Below are 17,500 nucleotides of genomic sequence, written 5' to 3'. Positions count from 1 at the left end.
TATATATACACACACACACACACATATATATATATATATATATATATATATATATATATATATATATATATATATATATATATATATATATATATATATATCCTGGGGTAGAGACAACTCCTACCAGGCGCAATCCCTTGTAGTACAACTTATTGCAAGGGCTACTCCAAATAATATTGAAAAGGAGTTATGGTCCAAACAGGTAGCAGAGGAGTGGCTAGCCGGCTACCTTATTAGCCGAGAAACCTGCATGAAAAAGATGGGTAGTAAAAGGAATAACAACATCTGGAATAGTAAATGCAACAACGCTCTTTGCACCAGCAAAACTTAGGTTTACCATTGAAGAAATAGACAGATAAACTTGGAATGTATTGGGAATAGCAGAGACTTATTGGTTGGGTGAGGGGGGAAATGACTTCAGAAGGAATAAAAATATTTTATTCAGGTAGAACAGGCAATATCCATAGAGAAGGAGTAGTACTAATGTTAGGAAAAAGAGCACAAAGAGCTTATTTGCAACACAAATCTGTGAACTCAATAATAATTTCGGTTACTTTGAGATGAGAGCACAAGAACTTTAAGATTATCCATGTACATGAACCACACAGCTCATATGAAGATGAAGACGTAGAAAACTTCTATTCACAGTTAGAGGAGGAAATAGAGAAAACAAAGACAGGTGATGTAGTCATGGTGATGGGCGATTTCAATAGTAAAATCGGAAATGACAAAAGAGGCTACGAGGATGTGATGGGACAATTTGATTCGGGTGAGAGAAATGAGAGAGGACAGATGATGTTGGAATTTTGCTAGGGTAAGCAACTGTATATAACAAATACTTACTTTTATCATAGAGAATAGCACAGACACACATGGACACACCCAGATGGAATTCATAAGAACGGCATTGATTATATCCTTACAAACAAGAGAGGGAAAATATCAGTGATAGGAACAAAAGGGATTAGGGGAGTAGACTTTGGAACATCACATGAACTATTACTTTCAAACATCCACATCAAATTTCGGACAGATAGAGGGAGAAGTCAAGAACTAGTGAGGTATAATGCGGATAAACTGAAGAATGAGGAAGTAAAAACAGCCTTAAAAGTAAGAATAGGAGGACGCTTTGAACCACTAATAGGACTCGAAATAACAGGAAAAGTGGTGTCGGGAATGACACATAATCAAAGAGGAAGCAGAGATTTTTTGGGGAAGGAGAGGGAGAGCAAAACAACAGTATTAGATGCATGCCAAGAGAGAAGAGAAGTAAAAAAGACAAAGAATGAAGACCCATCCCAATAAAACAAAGCAAATTATAGACAAAAGTGCAGAGCAGTAGACAATAGATGCAAAGGAGCAAAAATGAAATGGATAGAAGACCTGTGTAAAACGTGTGAGGAATCTTTCAGAAAAGGCCATTCAAGAGAGCTATTCCCCGCAGTAGACAGATTAACATGGGGTTGGAAAAACAATGGAATTGCTGTAAGAGATGCAGATGGTAACAAGGTATCAGCAGCAGGTGAAGTTGAGATCTGGAAAACGCACTATGAGGAACAACTGAAAGGAAGTGGGAGACGGGTAAGTGGAGAAGATTAAACAGGACTAAGAGGAGACCTATGGAACATACAGGAAACACCAGATCTCTTGATAAAAGAAATGAAAAAAAGCTTTAAGAGATATGTCAAGTGGGAAAGCCCCAGAAACAGATGGAATACCAAAGGAATTACTCGAATCTAGTGGTGAAATAGTAGAAAGATGGTTGTATGACTTATTATTATTATTATTATTACTATCCAAGCTACAACCCTAGTTGGAAAAGCAAGATGCTATAAGCCCAAGGGCTCCAACAGGGAAAAATAGCCCAGTGAGGAAAGGAAATAAGAAAATAAATAAATGAAGAGAACAAATTAACAATAAATCATTCTAAAATAAGAAACAACGTCAAAACAGACATGTCATATAATAAACTATCAACAACATCAAAAACAAATATGTCATAAATAAACTATAAAAAGACTATGTCCGCCTTGTCAACAAAAAAGCATTTGCTCCAACTTTGAACTTTTGAAGTTCTACTGATTCAACCACCCGATTAGGAAGATCATTCCACAACTTGGTCACAGCTGGAATAAAACTTCTAGAGTACTGCGTAGTATTGAGCCTCGTGATGGAGAAGGCCTGGCTATTAGAATTAACTGCCTGCCTAGTATTACGAACAGGATAGAATTGTCCAGGGAGATCTGAATGCAAGGATATAGTAGAGGGACAAGAGGCTTCAAAAGCCTGGATTAGAAATATTATAATTCCAACACACAGGAAAGGGGACACCACCTTACGCAAATATTATAGGCCTATCAAGCTATTACCACATGCTTATAAAGTTCTAGCGAAAATCATACAAGCAGAATAACGAGGCAAGAAGAGGAAATAAGTGATGAGGCCTCAAGCAGGGATTTCGGGTGGGTAGAGGAATAATTGATCATATATTCACCTTTCTCACAAATCATAGACAAAATTCTGGGGAGAAGGAAAAAGATCTTTATTGTGTATTTAATGATTTTCAGACAAGCGTTTGACTCCACATGGAGGGAAGGAATGATTAAAATTTTGAAAGAATGGGGATTAGAACCAAAAATACTGGAAACAATCAGGAGATTATAGAGAGGACATCAGCTGGGGTAAGAAAAGGACAGTGTTTGACAGAAGAGTTCAGAACCATTGGTGGGGTTATACAAGGTTGCCCACTATCACCTCACCTCTTCAACTTATACCTGGAATGGGTAATGAGAATGGCACTTGGAGATTATGAGGGTGGCATAGATATAGGAGGGACAAAAATATCTAACATGAGATATGCAGGTGACACAGTGCTTGTAGTAGAAACTAAGGAGGAACTTCAGAGAGTGTTGAGAATGGTGGAGGAACAGTGCATTAGGTATGAATTAGTGATAAACAGAGAGAAAACCAAAAGTATGAAAATTGGGCCGCCGAAGAGAGGCCTTAAAAATACGGGTATAAAAGGGAGAAGTGGAACAAGTCAAAGAGTTTAAATATTTGGGAGTGTTTTTCACAACAGACGGAAAGATGGAAAGAGCGATTTAAGACCGAATCTCAAGTGGCCAGAAAGCATTTGGAAGGCTAGGAAGAATTTGGGGAAGATAGAAATATATCCATTAAATTGAAAAATTTGACTATTAAGAGCAATAGTGATCCCCACTGTTACATATGGTGCTGAATGCTGGGTACTGAAGATGAGAGAAAGGAAAAAGTTATTAGCCTTGTGAGATGAAATGTATGAGAATAATCTGAGCTGTGAGGATGGGAGGACAGAATTACGAACGAGAGAGTGAGAGAAATGGCTGGTGTTGAGGACACCATTCTGTTAGTGTGGAGGATATTCAGAGGAGATGGTTTGGGCATGTACAGAGGATGGAACAGGACAGATGGCCAAGGATAGTGCTGCATGAACGAGTGGCCGGAAACCGACCAAGAGGACGACCAAGAGATTCATGAGTGAAAACCTTCAAGAAGGCAAATAGAGGCGAGACATTTAAGTAGCTGGGCACAGATGGCATCGGATAGGGATCTCTGGAGAGAATGGTGACATCAGATGCAGGACCCCAACCCCGGAGAATTCCGGACGGGATTTAGTGAGCAATATATATATATAGATATATATATATATACTATATATATATATATATATATATATATATATATATATATATATATATATATATATATATATATATATATATAATATATATATATATATACTGAAATCTCTTTCTGAGCGGGGGATAAAGTTATCATCACCGTGTCTGCGAACGATAAAAGCCAGCAAAGCCAAAACCTAACGCCCCTCACAAGTGGCTAAATTTTAAAAAATGTCATAAAATAAGAATCACACCCAAAGAGCTGAACAGTCTTAGCGTTAGTTAAAAGATACTAAATGTGATGAAGTCCAAACTCAATAAATTGTTCAAAAGATTCTTTCGTTTGCCAACAAAAGCAAACAACCCACAGCACAACCTTACTGAAATGTTCCCTTACTTTCAGGTCCTCAAAACTGGATGTTTTACTCCTTGCCAACAATATGACGGCTTCAGTCGTTTGAATAAAAGGGTCTTGTAAGCTATAGCTGAATTATTATTCTTGAAGCTCAGGAATTTCTCTTCCTGTATCTACCTCCATAATTTTTCCCGATAAGATTTGCTTTTGTAATGTACCCTTTAGCCACAAGTTTAACACTAATTGCTCATACTACTTTAATTTTCCTCGCCATAAGCTTTACTCTCGAGTTTAGATGATCCTTTCATATTTATTCTTAATTGTTTAGGAGGAACTTTAGTTTTATTTCATCTTTGTAGCCTCTAATGAAATCTTTAAAATAACCCCTGGCCAACCAGGTAGTAGGTTAGTCAGGGCACCAGTCACACCCGTTGAGATACTACCACAAGAGAGTTATTGGGTCCTTTGACTGGCCAGACAATACTACATTGGATCCATCACTCTGGTTACGGCTTGATTTTCGTTGCCTACATATAGTCCTTTGTCCTTGAACCCCTGACAATACTGAGATTACCAAACAATTCTTTTTCATTTCAGGGGTTAACTACTGCACTGTAATCCAATGGCCTACTTTTCTCTTGGTAAGGGTAGAAGAGACTCTTAGCTATGGCAGGCAGTTATTCTAGGAGAGGGACACTCAAAATCAAATCATTGTTTTCTAGTCTTGGATAGTACCATAGCTCTCTTCTATGGTCTCTCACTGTCTTCAGTTAGAGTTCTCTTGCTTGAGGGGTACACTCGGTCACACTAATCTATCTTATTTCTCTTACTCTTGCTATTTTTTTTTTATAATTTTTTATTGTTTTTATCTGAAGGATATATTTTGATATTTTTGATATTCTTAAAATATTTAATTTCAAATATTAAGTACTTCTCTTGTACTTTATTTACTTATTTGTTTCCTTTTCCTTACTGGGTTATTTTTCCCTGTTGGAGCCTTGGGCTTATAACATCCTGTTTTTCCAACTAGAGTTGTAGGTTAGCTAGAAATAATGATAATAATAATACCTTAATGTAGTGAAAGGGTTTGCTGTGAGTGATCAGGTGAAAATTACCCACTATTGCCAACCCGCAATGGCCAGCTTGGTGATGAAAATTGGCCAAACCTCAGACATGAATTGACATGTCTGAGGCCTTTCTCCTGCTGTGAACTTCTTAGAAAATGCTGCATTTGTTGTTGTTGTTATATATATATATATATATATATATATATATATATATATATATATATATATATATATGTATATATATATATATACATATATATATATATATATATATATATATATATATATATACATATATATACAGTATATACATATATATATATATATATATATATATATATATATACATATATATAGAAATATATGAGAAAAAAAAGAGTTTAATTTATATAATATATATAAATATGCTTATAATAAGCTTCATATATATACAATACATATATATATATATAGAAATGAATATAATTTACTTCTCTCTCTCTCTATATATATCTCTCTCTCTCTCCATCTGACGCAGTAAGCGGAAGTGAATAGCATCGCAAATTCTATTACTGAAACGCCTAAAACCTCTTCCTGGAGAGAGAGAGAGAGAGAGAGAGAGAGAGAGAGAGAGGATGCCTTATAAGTGAATGTTAAATATATTGCACAGAGAGAGAGAGAGAGAGAGAGAGAGAGAGAGAGAGAGTTGTCCTTTTTCATAAATATTCTTAGTTTGGACTTTTGCATTAACGTTGCGTAAATGTAATAAAAAAATAAACAAACATACATTTCCTTCATTTCAAAATATTAAAAGCATATCAATCTTGAATTCATAATAGAAACTCTAACAAACGTGTATAGATAAATGAATGAATATGCAAACGCACACACATTATATATGTCTATATTTATAAATCTATATATATAATATTATATATATAAATATATATATATATATATACATATATATATATGTATATATATATATGTATATATGTATGTATATATACACATATATATATATATATATATGTATATATATATGTATATATATATATATATATGTATATATATATATATATATATATATTATAAATGCATGTAAGTATTAGCCAAAATAGTATTTAGTGTCAAATGGGACCTTGGAAATATATATCAACCGGATTTTCTTTATGATAAATGTTTCTGGTTATGCAAGGACTTGAACCTGAGCCTCTTAGTCGAAACAATACTAGCAGTAGACTACCAATGAGCCATCACTGTACATATTACTGTCAAATTCATGAATCTGTACTTAGACTTGAAATCTACCTAAACAGATGTTTCAAGTTACTTTTTTTAGTATAATTGAATTATTTTATAGATTGTAAAGAGTTACTATAGTTACTATAGCAATATAATATCTGGTGTTCCTTGGCCCATTAGTGTTCATATCATATATGCAAGATATGTAGTTTGGTCTAGAAAACCGGCTCTTTGCATCAATTCCATCCCCTGAATGTAGATCTGGGGTTGCTGAATCCTTTGGTAAAGACCTAGATAAGGGAATTCAGTCGCCTGGAGCAAATTATGGGCCATGAAGTTAAATCATAACAAAACTCAAAGTATGATTGTAAGTATGTCGAAGACAGTGGCTCCTCCACAACTTGCGCATTGAAAATGTCTCTTTCACTGTATTCAATTCTGGGAGTGTTTGCCTTTGAGAAACACCTCCAGTCTGTTTCTTCTTCGCTTCCACAAAAATTGGCATAATGGTCTTTTAATATATTTGGTGATCCTTCTATTCTAAGGAAATGTCTTAATTTATTCATTGTACCTTGTTTTGAGTTTGAGTATAGATCTCCTTCCTGGTTTTCAGCTGCTGACTCTGTGATTCTCCTCTTAATTTGTTGGACAAAATCTTGCGTTCTATAAAATTCTTTACCTCTAATCTTAATATAAATCTCTGGCACCATCGTCAGTTAGTTAGTTCTCTGTACATGTTACAAAAGATTTTTCCATAACTCTGACCATCCTTCACATTCAGATCTTCAGAAACTGTACCACCCTGCTCGTAGTATATATCAATTATGCAGTCATTACCAACAGTTTTGCCTTTTCTGTTATAAGGATCTGGGCGGTATTCATAAAGAAAAGGATATGCTTATACTTGCAAAATATGAAGGAAATCCTTCTACTTGTATTCATAAACATTTCAAGCAAAAGCTTCTACTTTTAGAGCAAAAGCATATCCTTATAATCACATAAAAGTAAATGGTTATACATAAAGAAGACCCTTTACTTTATATAAAGAGCATATGCTTCGAAAAAGCGGAGTCTGGTCAGTAGCAGACTGCATTTCGAAAAGAAAGGTTGTTCTGTCCGATTCTCAGCACGATGGCAGATTTTGTGGATGTGAGGCATGTTAAACAATACATGACCCGTTTACCCACACTTGATCGTGATTTCAAGATGTTATTCCGTTTTGAAGAACAAAATGTACAGTGGCTTGCGGACAGATATCTTGTCCACACCTGGAATCTCGATGAAATATCAAGGTTAAGCCATAACTTGGTGATATGCATTTTACATTTGCTTTTGCATGTATAAACAGTTAGGAGAATACGAAGATTGCTGTATTTAGGGATGTATGTATGTACAAACAGTATATATGTATGTATGTATGTATGTATGTATGTATGTATGTATATATATATATATATGTGTGTGTGTGTGTGTGTGTACAGTACATGCAAATATACTGTATTCATATAATATATAAATATAGTTTGTATATATATATATATATATATATACAGTTTATATATATATATATATATATATATCGATTCGTACCAAAAATAGATTGTTCTAAATCCCAAACCTGAAATAATTTAGTTGAAATCAACTATTTCAATTCGGTTTGCTTTAAATCTCAATTACCCTTCGCCCTTCGTCCGGGTATCTTAAAGTTTCCTTCAAACTGCAAAGTTGAGCGTTTAGCGTCTTCAAAACTTTTCAACTCAAATCCATAAATCAAATCACGTAGTTTATTATTATTATTATTATTATTATTATTATTATTATTATTATTATTATTATTATTATTATTATTATTATTATTATTATTACTTCATTATCATTAATATTATTGTTGTTGTTGTTGTTATAAAACAAGAATGGAATTTTTCGCGAGTCCTAAAAGAATTCGGAAGAAAATCTTCTCGGATTTCCAAATGGCTTCAGAAGAAATAGCCATAGACTTAGCATGGAATTCTGAATGCCTCCAGAACGGGATCTCAGAATGGTATCGGAAGAAAACTTTCCCGGATTTCCAAATGGCTTTAGAAAAAATAGCCATAGACTTAGCATGGAATTCTGAATGCCTCCAGAACGGAATCTCAGAACGGTTTCGGAAGAAAACTTTCCCGAATTTCCAAAAGTCTTCAAAGGACATAGCCGTATACTTAACATGGATTTCTGAATGACTCCAGAACTGAAATTTCCAGGAGCAGTCTTGAACAACTCCTCCCCGAGCTTCAAATGACTTCTGAAGACCTGATCTTCATTTTTTCAAACGTAGCCTGCAACACCTCACATGATCTGTATGTAGCTGGCGAAATATAACTAAGGAATTGCGCGTCAATAGGAGTAAGAGGAAATGAGTTGATGACTGGGAGAAGGATTTCACTTAACTCACAGAGATCGCGTTCTGGCGGAATAGGAAGCTGCCGGTAAAAATTATGTGTTACGTCTCCGGAACACCATCAACAACTACAAATGGTTTTGGTTGCTGCCGAAGTTGCCGATCGTTCGTTTTATATCGCCCGACCTATAGAAAGACACGGGATCTTCCGTTGGCAGCTGAGCTTTGAAGATCATAATGTATGCGCCTTGAAGGATCCTTTGCTCGGGCTTTTGCGACAATGTCTTATTAAAGGAGACTCTTGGAAAAAGTACGAGGCTTTGTATCGGTGCAAAAACGGATTGCGGGGAATGAGGATGGAGGCAGAATGGTTCAACTGAACGGTGAGTGACTTGTAGTTCTTTAACAGGATTGTCCCAAAATTCGCCATTGAAGTAAGGACATATCCAGACGACATTGGTAAATATATTATGTTGCTCGTCATTTACTTTGGCATGATAGTGTATGCAGAGAAATCGATAATATTCATCTCTTTACTCATTCCTCAGATAGGTAAAGAATAAATGCCTTCGATTTCCCTGAGGAATCTGACGAAGTGAGGACTCGTGGCACTGAAATCTCTTTTGAAATCTAGAAGAACACTGACGAACTAAGGAAAAGAGACAATGAAATCTCGAAAGAAACAGATAATCTAATGAAAGATCTTAAAAACGAGAAGAAATGCCAGAGGTAAGATACCTAGAAATAGAGAGCCCCTAACGCTAGAAATAAGGCACCTCAAAATATAGATCGAAGACCCTCTAATACTAAAAGTATGGAACCTAGAAATATATGTCAAAGAACTTCTAATGCTAGAAGTGTGGGAGCTAAAGAGAGAGGCCAAAGAACTTCTAATGTTAGAGGTGTGGGGGCTATAAAGAGAGGTCAAAGAACTTCTAAACCTTGCGATAAAGGAGCTGAAAAGAGGTCAAAGAACTTCTAATGCTAGAGGTGTGGGAGCTAAAAGGAAGTCAAAGAACTTCTAATGCTAGAGGTGTGGGAGCTAAAAAGATCTCAAAGACCTTCTAATGATAGAGGTGTGGGAGCTAAAAAGAGGTCAAAGAACTTCTAATGCTAGAGGTGTGGGAGCTAAAGAGAAGTCAAACAACTTCTAATGCTAGAGGTGTGGGAGCTAAAAAAGAAGTCAAAGAACTTCTAATGCTAGAGGTGTGGGAGCTAAAAAGAGGTCAAAGAACTTCTAATGCTAGAGGTGTGGGAGCTAAAAAGAAGTCAAAGAACTTCTAATGCTAGAGGTGTGGGAGCTAAAAAGAGGTCAAAGAACTTCTAATGCTAGAGGTGTGGGAGCTAAAAAGAAGTCAAAGAACTTCTAATGCTAGAGGTGTAGGAGCTTAAAAGAAGTCAAAGAACTTCTAATGATAGAGGTGTGAGAGCTAAAAAGAGGTCAAAGAACTTCTAATGCTAGAGGTGTGGGAGCTAAAAAGAAGTCACAAAACTTCTAATGCTAGAGGTGTGGGAGCTAAAAAGAGGTCAAAGAACTTCTAATGCTAGAGACGTGGGAGCTAAAAAGAGGTCAAAGAACTTCAAATGCTAGAGGTGTGGGAGCTAAAAAGAGGTCAAAGAACTTCTAATGCAAGGGGTGTGGGAGCTAAAAAGAGGTCAAAGAACTTCTAATGCTAGAGGTGTGGGAGCTAAAAAGAAGTCACAAAACTTCTAATGCTAGAGGTGTGGGAGCTAAAAAGAGGTCAAAGAACTTCTAATGCTAGAGACGTGGGAGCTAAAAAGAGGTCAAAGAACTTCAAATGCTAGAGGTGTGGGAGCTAAAAAGCAGTCAAACAACTTCTAATGCTAAAGGTGTGGGAGCTAAAAAGAGGTCAAAGAACTTCTAATGCTAGAGGTGTGGGAGCTAAAAAGAGGTCAAAGAACTTCTAATGCAAGGGGTGTGGGAGCTAAAAAGAGGTCAAAGAACTTCTAATGCAAGGGGTGTGGGAGCTAAAAAGAGGTCAAAGAACTTCTAATGCAATGGGTGTGGGAGCTAAAAAGAGGTCAAAGAACTTCTAATGCAAGGGGTGGGGGAGCTAAAAAGAGGTCAAAGAACTTCTAATGCAAGGGGTGGGGGAACTAAAAAGAGGTCAAAGAACTTCTAATGCAAGGGGTGGGGGAGCTAAAAAGAGGTCAAAGAACTTCTAATGCAAGGGGTGTGGGAGCTAAAAAGAGGTCAAAGAACTTCTAATGCAAAGGGGTGGGGGAGCTAAAAAGAGGTCAAAGAACTTCTAATGCAAGGGGCGTGGGAGCTAAAAAGAGGTCAGAGAACTTCTAATGCAAGGGGTGTAGGAGCTAAAAAGAGATCAAAGAACTTCTAACGCAAGGGGTGGGGGAGCTAAAAAGAGGTCAAAGAACTTCTAATGCAAGGGGTGGGGGAGCTAAAAAGAGGTCAAAGAACTTCTAATGCAAGGGGTCTGGGAGCTAAAGAGAGGTCAAAGAACTTCTAATGTGAGGGGTGTGGGAGCTAAAAGGAAGTCAAAGAACTTCTAATGGAAGGGGTGTGGGAGGTAAAAAGAGGTCAAAGAACTTCTAATGCAAGGGGTGGGGGAGGTAAAAAGAGGTCAAAGAACTTCTAATGCATGGGGTGTGGGAGCTAAAAAGAGGTCAAAGAACTTCTAATGCAATGGGTGTGGGAGCTAAAAAGAGGTCAAAGAACTTCTAATGCATGGGGTGTGGGAGCTAAAAAGAGGTCAAAGAACTTCTAATGCAAGGGGTGTAGGAGCTAATAAGAGGTCAAAGAACTTCTAATGTGAGGGGTGGGGGAGCTAAAAAGAGGTCAAAGAACTTCTAGTGCAAGGGGCGGGGGAGCTAAAAAGAAGTCAAAGAACTTCTAATGCAAGGGGTGTGGGAGTTAAAAAGAGGTCAAAGAACTTCTAATGCAAGGGGTGTTGGAGCTAAAAAGAGGTCAAAGAACTTCTAATGCAAGGGGTGGGGGAGCTAAAAAGAGGTCAAAGAACTTCTAATGCAAGGGGTGGGGGAGCTAAAAAGAGGTCAAAGAACTTCTAATGCAAGGGGTGTTGGAGCTAAAAAGAGGTCAAAGAACTTCTAATGCAAGGGGTGTAGGAGCTTAAAAAAGGTCAAAGAACTTCTAATGCAAGGGGTGTAGGAGCTAAAAAGAGGTCAAAGAACTTCTAATGCAAGGGGTGGGGGAGCTAAAAAGAGGTCAAAGAACTTCTAATGCAAGGGGTGGGAGAACTAAAAAGAGGTCAAAGAACTTCTAATGCAACGGGTGTGGGAGTTAAAAGAGGTCAAAGAACTTCTAATGCAAGGGGTGGGGGAGCTAAAAAGAGGTCAAAGAACTTCTAATGCAAGGGGTGTTGGAGCTAAAAAAGAGGTCAAAAAACTTCTAATGCAAGGGGTGTTGGAGCTAAAAAGAGGTCAAAGAACTTCTAATGCAAGGGGTGGGGGAGCTAAAAAGAGGTCAAAGAACTTCAAATGCAAGAGGTGGGGGAGCTAAAAAGAGGTCAAAGAACTTCTAATGCAAGGGGTGTGGGAGCTAAAAAGAGGTCAAAGAACTTCTAATGCAAGGGGTGTGGGAGCTAAAAAGAGGTCAAAGAACTTCTAATGCAATGGGTGTGGGAGCTAAAAAGAGGTCAAAGAACTTCTAATGCAAGGGGTGGGGGAGCTAAAAAGAGGTCAAAGAACTTCTAATGCAAGGGGTGGGGGAACTAAAAAGAGGTCAAAGAACTTCTAATGCAAGGGGTGGGGGAGCTAAAAAGAGGTCAAAGAACTTCTAATGCAAGGGGTGTGGGAGCTAAAAAGAGGTCAAAGAACTTCTAATGCAAAGGGGTGGGGGAGCTAAAAAGAGGTCAAAGAACTTCTAATGCAAGGGGCGTGGGAGCTAAAAAGAGGTCAGAGAACTTCTAATGCAAGGGGTGTAGGAGCTAAAAAGAGATCAAAGAACTTCTAACGCAAGGGGTGGGGGAGCTAAAAAGAGGTCAAAGAACTTCTAATACAAGGGGTGGGGGAGCTAAAAAGAGGTCAAAGAACTTCTAATGCAAGGGGTCTGGGAGCTAAAGAGAGGTCAAAGAACTTCTAATGTGAGGGGTGTGGGAGCTAAAAGGAAGTCAAAGAACTTCTAATGGAAGGGGTGTGGGAGGTAAAAAGAGGTCAAAGAACTTCTAATGCAAGGGGTGGGGGAGGTAAAAAGAGGTCAAAGAACTTCTAATGCAAGGGGTGGGGGAGGTAAAAAGAGGTCAAAGAACTTCTAATGCAAGGGGTGGGGGAGGTAAAAAGAGGTCAAAGAACTTCTAATGCAAGGGGTGGGAGAACTTAAAAGAGGTCAAAGAACTTCTAATGCATGGGGTGTGGGAGCTAAAAAGAGGTCAAAGAACTTCTAATGCAAGGGGTGTAGGAGCTAATAAGAGGTCAAAGAACTTCTAATGTGAGGGGTGGGGGAGCTAAAAAGAGGTCAAAGAACTTCTAATGCAAGGGGCGGGGGAGCTAAAAAGAAGTCAAAGAACTTCTAATGCAAGGGGTGTGGGAGTTAAAAAGAGGTCAAAGAACTTCTAATGCAAGGGGTGTTGGAGCTAAAAAGAGGTCAAAGAACTTCTAATGCAAGGGGTGGGGGAGCTAAAAAGAGGTCAAAGAACTTCTAATGCAAGGGGTGGGGGAGCTAAAAAGAGGTCAAAGAACTTCTAATGCAAGGGGTGTTGGAGCTAAAAAGAGGTCAAAGAACTTCTAATGCAAGGGGTGTAGGAGCTTAAAAAAGGTCAAAGAACTTCTAATGCAAGGGGTGTAGGAGCTAAAAAGAGGTCAAAGAACTTCTAATGCAAGGGGTGGGGGAGCTAAAAAGAGGTCAAAGAACTTCTAATGCAAGGGGTGGGAGAACTAAAAAGAGGTCAAAGAACTTCTAATGCAACGGGTGTGGGAGTTAAAAGAGGTCAAAGAACTTCTAATGCAAGGGGTGGGGGAGCTAAAAAGAGGTCAAAGAACTTCTAATGCAAGGGGTGTTGGAGCTAAAAAAGAGGTCAAAAAACTTCTAATGCAAGGGGTGTTGGAGCTAAAAAGAGGTCAAAGAACTTCTAATGCAAGGGGTGGGGGAGCTAAAAAGAGGTCAAAGAACTTCAAATGCAAGAGGTGGGGGAGCTAAAAAGAGGTCAAAGAACTTCTAATGCAAGGGGTGTTGGAGCTAAAAAGAGGTCAAAGAACTTCTAATGCAAGGGGTGTTGGAGCTAAAAAGAGGTCAAAGAACTTCTAATGCAAGGGGTGGGGGAGCTAAAAAGAGGTCAAAGAACTTCTAATGCAAGGGGTGGGGGAGCTAAAAAGAGGTCAAAGAACTTCTAATGCAAGGGGCAGGGGAGATAAAAAGAAGTCAAAGAACTTCTAATGCAAGGGGTGTTGGAGCTAAAAAGAGGTCAAAAAACTTCTAATGCAAGGGGTGTGGGAGCTAAAAAGAGGTCAAAGAACTTCTAATGCAAGGGGTGTGGGAGCTAAAAAGAGGTCAAAGAACTTCTAATGCAAGGGGTGGGGGAGCTAAAAAGAGGTCAAAGAACTTCTAATGCAAGGGGTGTGGGAGCTAAAAAGAGGTCAAAGAACTTCTAATGCAAGGGGTGTGGGAGCTAAAAAGCAGTCAAAGAACTTCTAATGCAAGGGGTGTAGGAGCTAAAAAGAGGTCAAAGAACTTCTAATGCAAGAGGTGTGGGAACTAAAGGGAGGTCAAAGAACTTCTAATGCAAGGGGCGTGGGAGCTAAAAGGAGGTCAAAAAACTTCTAATGCAAGGGGTGTGGGAGCTAAAAAGAGGTCAAAGAACTTCTAATGCTAGAGGTGTGGGAGCTAAAAAGAGGTCAAAGAACTTCTAATGCAAGGGGTGTGGGAGCTAAAAAGAGGTCAAAGAACTTCTAATGCAAGGGGTGTGGGAGCTAAAAAGAGGTCAAAGAACTTCTAATGCAAGGGGTGGGGGAGCTAAAAAGAGGTCAACGAACTTCTAATGCAAGGGGCGTGGGAACTAAAGGGAGGTCAAAGAACTTCTAATGCAAGGGGCGTGGGAGCTAAAAAGAGGTCAAAAAACTTTTAATGCAAGGGGTGTGGGAGCTAAAAAGAGGTCAAAGAACTTCTAATGCAAGGGGTGTGGGAGCTAAAAGAGGTCAAAGAACTTCTAATGCAAGGGGTGGGGGAGCTAAAAAGAGGTCAAAGAACTTCTAATGCAAGGGGTGTGGGAGCTAAAAAGAGGTAAAAAAACTTCTAATGCAAGGGGTGTGGGAGCTAAAAAGCAGTCAAAGAACTTCTAATGCAAGGGGTGTAGGAGCTAAAAAGAGGTCAAAGAACTTCTAATGCAAGAGGTGTGGGAACTAAAGGGAGGTCAAAGAACTTCTAATGCAAGGGGCGTGGGAGCTAAAAGGAGGTCAAAGAACTTCTAATGCAAGGGGTGGGGGAGCTTAAAAGAGGTCAAAGAACTTCTAATGCAAGGGGTGGGGGAGCTAAAAAGAGGTCAAAGAACTTCTAATGCAAGGGGTGTAGGAGCTAAAAAGAGGTCAAAGAACTTCTAATGCAAGGGGTGTAGGAGCTAAAAAGAGGTAAAAAAACTTCTAATGCAAGGGGTGGGGGAGCTAAAAAGTGTCAAAGAACTTCTAATGCAAGGGGTGGGGGAGCTAAAAAGAGGTCAAAGAACTTCTAATGCAAGGGGGGTGGGAGCTGAAAGGAGGTCAAAGAACTTCTAATGCAAGGGGTGGGGAAGCTAAAAAGAGGTCAAAGAACTTCTAATGCAAGGGGTGTGGGAGGTAAAAACAGGTCAAAGAACTTTTAATGCAAGAGGTGGGGAAGCTAAAAAGAGGTCAAAGAACTTCTAATGCAAGGGGTGTGGGAGGTAAAAACAGGTCAAAGAACTTCTAATGCATGGGGTGTGGGAGCTAAAAAAAGGTCAAAGAACTTCTAATGCAAGGGGTGGGGGGAGCTAGAAAGAGGTCAAAGAATTTCTAATGCAAGGGGTGGGGAAGCTAAAAAGAGGTCAAAGAACTTCTAATGCAAGGGGTGTGGGAGGTAAAAAGAGGTCAAAGAACTTCTAATGCAAGGGGTTTGGGAGCTAAAAAGAGGTCAAAGAACTTCTAATGCAAGGGGTGTGGGAGCTAAAAAGAGGTCAAAGAACTTCAAATGCGAGGGGCGTGGGAGCAAGAAAGAGGTTAAAGAACTTCTAATGCAAGGGGTGTGGGAGCTAAAGAGAGTTCAAAGAACTTCTAATGCAAGGGGTGTGGGAGCTAAAAAAAGGTCAAAGAACTTCTAATGCAAGGGGCATGGGAGCAAGAAAGAGGTCAAAGAACTTCTAATGCAAGGGGTGTGGGAGCTAAAGAGAGGTCAAAGAACTTCTAATGCAAGGGGTGGGGGAGCTAAAGAGAGGTCAAAGAACTTCTAATGCAAGGGGTGTGGGAGCTAAAAAAAGGTCAAAGAACTTCTAACGCAAGGGGCGTGGGAGCTAGAAAGAGGACAAAGAACTTCTAATGCAAGGGGTGGGGGAGCTAAAAAGAGGTCAAAGAACTTCTAATGCAAGGGGTGTGGGAGCTAAAAAAAGGTCAAATAACTTCTAATGCAAGGGGTGGGGGAGCTAAAAATAGGTCAAAGAACTTCTAATGCAAGGGGCGTGGGAGCTAGAATGAGGACAAAGAACTTCTAATGCAAGGGGTGGGGGAGCTAGAAAGAGGTCAAAGAACTTCTAATGCAAGGGGTGTGGGAGCTAAAAATAGGTCAAAGAACTTCTAATGCAAGGGGTGTGGGAGCTAGAAAGAGGACAAAGAACTTCTAATGCAAGGAGTGGGGGAGCTAAAGAGAGGTCAAAGAACTTCTAATGCAAGGGGTGTGGGAGCTAAAAAAAGGTCAAATAACTTCTAATGCAAGGGGTGTGGGAGCTAAAAATAGGTCAAAGAACTTCTAATGCAAGGGGCGTGGGAGCTAGAAAGAGGACAAAGAACTTCTAATGCAAGGGGTGGGGGAGCTAAAAAGAGGTCAAAGAACTTCTAATGCAAGGGGTGTGGGAGCTAAAAAAAAGGTCAAAGAACTTCTAATGCAAGGGGTGTGGGAGCTAAAAATAGGTCAAAGAACTTCTAATGCAAGGGGCGTGGGAGCTAGAAAGAGGACAATGAACTTCTAATGCAAGGGGTGGGGGAGCTAAAAAGAGGTCAAAGAACTTCTAATGCACGGGGTGTGGGAGCTAATAAAAGGTCAAATAACTTCTAATGCAAGGGGTGTGGGAGCTAAAAAGAGGTCAAAGAACTTTTAATGCAAGGGGTGTGGGAGCTAAAAAAAGGTCAAAGAACTTCTAATGCAAGGGGTGTGGGAGCTAAAAAGAGGTCAAAGAACTTCTAATGCAAGGGGTGGGGGAGCTAAAGAGAGGTCAAAGAACTTCTAATGCAAGGGGTGTGGGAGCTAGAAAGAGGTCAAAGAACTTCTAATGCAAGGGGTGTGGGAGGTAAGAAGCGGTCAAAAAACTTCTAATGCATGGGGTGTGGAAGCTAAAAAGAGGTCAAAGAACTTCTAATGCAAGGGGTGTGGGAGGTAAAAAGAGGTCAAAGAACTTCTAATGCAAGGGGTGGGGGAGGTAAAAAGAGGTCAAAGAACTTCTAATGCAAGGGGTGGGGAAGCTAAAAAGAGGTCAAAGAACTTCTAATGCAAGGGGTGTGGGAGCTAAAAAGAGGTCAAAGAACTTCTAATGCAAGGGGTGGGGGGGGGCTAAAAAGAGGTCAAGGAACTTCTAATGCAAGGGGTGGGGAAGCTAAAAAGAGGTCAAGGAACTTCTAATGCAAGGGGTGGGGGAGCTAAAAAGAGGTCAAAGAACTTCTAATG

This window comes from Palaemon carinicauda, chromosome 20 (assembly GCF_036898095.1).
Source record: "Palaemon carinicauda isolate YSFRI2023 chromosome 20, ASM3689809v2, whole genome shotgun sequence".
NCBI lineage: Eukaryota > Metazoa > Arthropoda > Malacostraca > Decapoda > Palaemonidae > Palaemon > Palaemon carinicauda.
The sequence above is the reverse complement of the archived record's forward strand: the minus strand, read 5'-3'. Positions refer to the sequence as shown.